Below are 7,012 nucleotides of genomic sequence, written 5' to 3' on the forward strand. Positions count from 1 at the left end.
ACTGTATCCTTCTTATGCCTTTGCATCCTCATAGCTTAGCTACCTCTCATGAGTGAGGACATACGATGTTAGGTTTTCCATTCTTGAGTTACTTCACTTAGAATAATAGTCTCCAATCCTATCCAGGTTGCTGTGAATGCCATTAATTCACTCCTTTTTATGACTGAGTAGTATTCCATCATATATATGATATATTCCATCATACATCCAACATCCATATATCATATATATGATGGAATACTACTCTCTCTTTCTTTCTCTCTCTCTATATATATATGCCACAATTTGTTTATCCACTCGTTGATTGATGGGCATTTGGGCTGCTTCCACATTTTTGCAATTGTGAATTGTGCTGCCATAAACATGCATATACAAGTATCTTTTTCCTATAATGACTTCTTTTCCTCTGGGTAGATACCCAGTAGTGGGATTGCTGGATGAAATGGTAGTTCTTGGTAGTTCTCCTTTTAGTTCTTTAAGGATGCTCCACACTGTTTTCCGTAGTGGTTGTACTAGTTTACATTCCCACCAGCAGTGTGGAAGGGTTCCCTTTTCACCGCATCCATGCCAATACCTATTATTTTTTGATTTTTGATTATGGCCATTCTTGTGGGAGTAAGGTGGTATTATTTTGTGGTTTTGGTTTGCATTTCCCTGATCATTAGTGAGCATTTTTTCATATGTTTGTTGGCCATTTGTATATCTTGTTTTGAGAATTGTCTGTTCGTGTCCATAGTCCTCTTTTTGATGTGATTATTTTTTTCTTGCTAATAGTCCTTTGTTGGATGTATAGATTGTGAAGATTTTCTCCCACTCTGTGGGTTGTCTGTTTACTCTGCTGACTGTTCCTTTTGCCGTGCAAAAGGTCTTTAGTTAAATTAAGTCCCACCTATTTATCTTTGTTTTTGTTGCATTTGCTTTTGGGTTCTTGGTCATGAAATCTTTGCCTAGGCCAATGTCTAGAAGGGTTTTTTTCTGATGTTATCTTGTAGAATTTTTATATTTTCAGGTCTTAGATTTAAGTCCTTGATCCATCTTGAGTTTATTTTTTTAAGGTGAAAGATGAGGATCTAGGTTTATTCTCCTACATGTGGCTTGCCAACTATCCCAGCACTATTTGTGAATAGGTTGTTTTTTCCCCACTTTATGTTTTTGTCTGCTTTGTTGAAGGTCAGTTGGCTGTAAGTATTTGAGTTTATTTCTGGGTTCTCTAGTCTATTCCATTGGTCTATATGCCTATTTTTTTTTTAGCAGTACCATGCTGTTCTGGTGACTATGGCCTTATAGTATAGTTTGAAATCAGCTTCTGTGATGCCTCCAGGTTTGTTCTTTTTGCTTAGTCTTGTTTTGGCTATTCATGCTCATTTTTGGTTCCATATGAATTTTAGGATTGTTTTTTCTAGTTCTGTGAAGAATGATGGTGGCATTTTTATGGGAATTGTATTGAATTTGTAGATTGCTTTTGGCAGTATGGTATTTTCTCAATATTAATTCTACCCATCCATGAGCATGGGATGTGTTTCAATTTGTTTGTGTTGTCTATGATTTCTTTTAGCAGTGTTTTGTAGTTTTCCTTGTAGAGGTCTTTCACTTCCTTGGTTAGGAATATTCTAAAGTATTTCATTTTTGCAACTATTTTAAAAGGGGTTGGGTTCTTGATTTGATTCTCAGCTTGGTTGCTATTAGTGTATAGCAGAGCTACTGATTTGTGTACTTTAATTTTGTATCCTGAAACTTTGCTAATTCATTTATCATTTCTAGGAGCTTTTTGGAGGCATCTTTGGGGTTTTCTAGGTATATGATCCTATCATCAGCAAACAGCAACAGTTTGACTTCCTCTTTACCAGTTTGGATGCCGTTTATTTTTTTCTCTTTTCTAATTGTTCTGGCTAGGACTTCCAGTACTATGTTGAATAGAAGTGGTGAGAATGGGCATCTTTGTCTTGTTCCAGTTCTCAGAGGGAATGCTTTCAACTTTTACTCATTCAGTATTATGTTGGCTGTGCGTTTATCATAGATGGCTTTTATTACACTGAGGTATGTCCTCTGTATGCCTATTTTGCTGAAGGTTTTAATCATAAAGGGATAGTGGATTTTGTAGGGTGCAGCCCTTCGGTGCTTAGCGGGTGTTCTCCCCGTGTGCAGAGATGAGAGATTGTAATAAATAAAGACACAAGACAGAGAGATAAAGAGAAAGCAACTGGGCCTGGGGGACTACTACCATCAAGACGTGGAGACTGGTAGTCGCCCCAAATGGCTGGGTGTGCTGATATTTATTGCATACAAGACAAGGGGGCAGGGTAAGGAGGGTGAATCTTCTAAGTGATTGATAAGGTGAAGCAAGTCACGTGATCGTAGGACAGGTGGCCCTTCCCTTTTAGGTAGCCCAAGCAGAGAGAACACAGCATACGTCAGCGTTTTCTTCTATGCACTTATAAGAAAGATCAAAGACTTTAAGATTTTCACTATTTCTTCTACCGCTTTCTACTATGAATTTCAAAGAGGAACCAGGAGTACGGGAGGAACATGAAAGTGGACAAGGACCATGACCATTGAAGCACAGCACCACAGGGAGGGGTTTATGCCTCCGGATGACTGCACGCAGGCCTGGATAATATCCAGCCTCCCACAAGAAGCTGGTGGAGCAGAATGTTCCCTGACTCCTCCAAGGAAAGGAGACTCCCTTTCGCGGTCTGCTAAGTGTTGGGTGTCTTCCCAGACACTGGCATTACTGCTTGACCAAGGAGCCCTCAAGTGGCCCTTATGTGGGCATGACAGAAGATTCACCTCTTGCCTTCTAGGTCACTTCTCACAATGTCCCTTCAGCACCTGACCCTATACCTGCCAGTTATTCCTAGGTTATATTAGTAATGCAACAAAGAGTAATATTAAAAGCTAATGATTAAATAATGTTTATAATAATTGATAATTGTCCATGATCATCTCTATATCTAGTTTGTATTATGACTATTCTTATTCTATTTTTTTTATTATACTGAAACAGTCTGTGCCTTCAGTCTCTTGCTTCAGCACCGAGGTAATCTTTCACCCACAGGATTTTGCCAAATGCTTTTTCTGTGTCTGTTGAGATGATCATGTGATTTTTGTTTTTAATTCTGTTTATGTGGTGTGTCACATTTATTGACTTGCATATGATAAACCATCCCTGCATCCCTGGTATGAAACCCACTTGATCATGGTGGATTATCTTTTTGATATGTGTTGGATTCAGTTAGCTAGCATTTTGTTAAGGATTTTTGCATCTGTGTTCATCAGGGATATTGGTCTGTAGTTTTTTTGTTATGTTCTTTACTGGTTTTGGTATTAGGGTGATATTGGCTTCATAGAGTGATTTAGGGAGGATTTCCTCTTTCTCTATCTTGTGGAATAGTGTCAATAGGATTGGTACCAATTCTTCTCTGAATGTTTGGTAGAATTCAGCTGTGAATCTCTCTGGTCCTGGACTTTTTTTTTGTTGGTAATTTTTAAAATTACCATTTCAATCTTGCTGCTTATTATTGGTCTGCTTAGGGTTTCTAATTCTCCCTGATTTAAGCTAGGAGGGTTGCATCTTTCCAGGAATTTATCCATCTCCTCTAGGTTTTCTACTTTATGCACATAAAGGTGTTCATAGCAGCCTTGAATGATCTTTTGTATTTCTGTGATGTTAGTTGTAATATCGCCTGTTTCTTTTCTAATTCAGTTTATTTGGAGCTTCTTTTTTTTCTTTTCTTTTCTGAAACGGAGTTTCACTCTTTTTGCTCAGGCTGGAGTGCAATGGTGTAATCTCGGCTTACTGCAACCTCCGCCTCCTGGGTTCAAGCGATTCTCCTGCCTCAGCCTCCCAAATAGCTGGGATTACAGGCACCTGCCACCAAACCTGGCTAATTGTTTTGTATTTTTAGTAGAGATGGGGTTTCACCATGTTGGCCAGGATGGTCTCAATCTCTTGACCTTGTGATCCTTGTGACCTTCTGAATTCTTTATCAGGTAAGTCAGGGATTTCTTCTTGGTTTGGATCCATTGCTGGTGCACTATGTGATTTTTGGGGGGTGTTAAATAACCTCATTTTGTCATATTACCGGAATTGTTTTCCTGGTTCCTTCTCATTTGGGTAGGCTATATCAGGGGGAAGATCTGCTGCTCAAGGCTGCTGTCCAGATTCTTTTGTCCCATGTCGTATTCTTTTGATGTAGTACTCTCCCCACTTTCCTAGGGATGTGGCTTCCTGGGATCCGAGCTGTAGTGATTGATATTTTTCTCCTGGATCTAACCACCCAGCAGGGCTACCAGGCTCTGGGCTGGTATTGGGGTTTGTCTGCACAGACTCATGTGATGTGGATCATCTTTAGGTCTCACAGCCGTGGATACCAGCACCAGCTCCAGTGGAGGTGGCAGGGGAGTGAAATGGACTCTGTGAAGGTCCTTAGTTGTGGTTGTTTAATGCACTATTTTTGTGCTGGTTGGCCTCCTGCCATGAGGTGGTGCTTCCAAGAGAGCATCAGCTTTGGTAGTATAGGAAGGATCAGGCAGTGGGCAGGGCCCTAGAGCTCCCAAGAGAATATGACTTTTGTCTTCGGCTACCAGGGTGGGTAGGGAAGGACTATCGTGTAGGGGGAGGGTTAGGTGTGTCTGAGCTCAGACTCTCCTTGGGCAGGGCTTGCTGCTGCTGCTGTGGGGTTAGGAGTATGGTTCCCAGGTCAATGGAGTTGTTCCCAGGAGGATTATGGCTGCTTCTGCTGCCTCATGCAGGTTGTCAGGGAAGTGGGGTAAAGCTGGCAGTTACAGGCCTCACCCAGCTCCCATGCAACCCTAAAGGCCAGTCTCACTTTCACTGTGCACCCCACCCACCCAAGCACACTGAGTTTGTTTCTAAGCAGTGGGTGAGCAGGGCTGGGAACTTTCCACAGGCTACCAACCTCCAGCTAAGCAAGCAACGAGGGTGTTCGTGCCTCCCCACCTGCCAAGTCTGCACACTTAAATCACACACTCCTGTGAGTTCTGGCCAGGAGACTTCATGTTTGATTGGAATTGTTACAAAGTTCACCTGGAGGTTTCCTTCTCCCTTTGGTCTTTTCCCAGTTCCTCTGGCAGCCCTCCCCAAGAACCCCTGTGAGACAAGGTAGAAATGGCTTCCCAGGGCTTTTCCCACTGCTTCCTCTAACCATGTATTTTGCTTGGCAGTCAAATTTGACGCAGCTCCAGGTAAGGTCAGATCCTTCTCCTGTGATCTAGACCTTTAGATTCCTCAGTGAGGAATCCCCAAACACAGATTCTTCCTGTGTTTGGGGGCGAATGATCCCTATTTCCCACATTCACAGCTTGGGCACTCACAGTATTTTAGGTGTCTCCTGGGCCCTGCAGGAGCAATCCACTCCCTCTGCTTTTTGTATGAGAAAAAAATCTGTATGGGAATTTTGTCTTAAAGTAATAGTCCCAGCTACTCAGGAGGCTGAGGCGAGAGAATGGCATGAGTCCGGGAGGCAGAGCTTACAGTGAGCCGAGATGGCACCACTGCACTCCAGCCTGGATGACAGAGTGAGACTCTGTCTCAAAAAAAGAAAGAAAGGAATATAACCGGTTGGGCTGGGCATGGTGGCTCATGCCTGTAATCCCAGCATTTTGGGAGGCTGAGGCGGGCAGATCACGAGATCAGGAGATTGAGACCATCCTGGCCAACATTGTGAAAACCCGTCTCTACTAAAAATACAAAAAAGTAGCTGGGTGTGGTGGCAGGCGCCTGTAGTCCCAGCTACTCTGGAGGCTGAGGAAGGAGAATGGCGTGAACCCGGGAGGCGGAGCTTGCAGTGAGCTGGGATTGCATCACTGCACTCCAGCCTGGGCAATAGAGCTAAGGGAGGAGACCACCTCTCATATTGTCTTATGCCCAATTTCTGCCTCCAAAGAAAGAAGAAGTAAAAACTAAAGGGCAGAAATGAAATTCACAGGCAGAGAGCCTGGTGCCGTGCCCTGGACCTGGTTAAAGATTGACCCCTGACCTAACCAGTTATCTATAGATTTCAGACATTGTATGGAAAAGCATTGTGAAAATCCCTGTCCTGTTCTGTTCCATTCTGATTATTGGTGCAAGCAGCCCCCAGTCACATACCCCCTGCTTGCTCAATCGATCATGACCCTCTCATGTGGACCCCCTTAGAGTTGTGAGCCCTTAAAAGGGACAGGAATTGCTCACTTGGGGAGGTCGGTTTTTGGAGACGTGAGTCTTGCTGAAGCTCCTGGCTGAATAAAGCCCTTCCTTCTTTAACTCGGTGTCTGAGGGGTTTTGTCTGTGGCTTGTCCTGATACAGAGTGAGACTCTGTCTCAAAAAAACAAAACAAAACAACAACAACAACAACAACAAAAAACAACGGACTTGAGAGAAAAAAATTTCAGAAAAAAACTATAGTATACCTGTTATGGGATTCTACCCTGACCACTGTTTTTGAGCTCTTATTATTTTCCTACAACTTGGACTAAATCCTAAATCATGTCCTTGCTACAAGTGTCTAAAAATAGACTGGGTTTTAATTTTCTTTTTTTTTTTTTTTTTTTTTTTTTGAGACGGAGTCTCGCTCTGTCACCCGGGCTGGAGTACAGTGGCCGGATCTCAGCTCACTGCAAGCTCTGTCTCCCAGGTTTATGCCATTCTCCTGCCTCAGCCTCCTGAGTAGCTGGGACTACAGGCGCCCGCCACCTCGCCCGGCTAGTTTTTTGTATTTTTAGTAGAGACGGGGTTTCACCGTGTTAGCCAGGATGGTCTCGATCTCCTGACCTCGTGATCCGCCCGTCTCGGCCTCCCAAAGTGCTGGGATTACAGGCTTGAGCCACCGCGCCCGGCCTGGGTTTTAATTTTCATGTTTTTAGTTGACCTCCCAATGGAATAGGGTTTTAGAAAAATTCTGTCACATAATTTTTTTTTAAAATTTTAATTAAAACATGTACATTAAATTTAAATTTTAATTTAATTAAAATTAAATTACTCCAAAGGCTAGAGATGATTCCACAAGTAAT

This window comes from Papio anubis, chromosome 8 (assembly GCF_008728515.1).
Source record: "Papio anubis isolate 15944 chromosome 8, Panubis1.0, whole genome shotgun sequence".
NCBI lineage: Eukaryota > Metazoa > Chordata > Mammalia > Primates > Cercopithecidae > Papio > Papio anubis.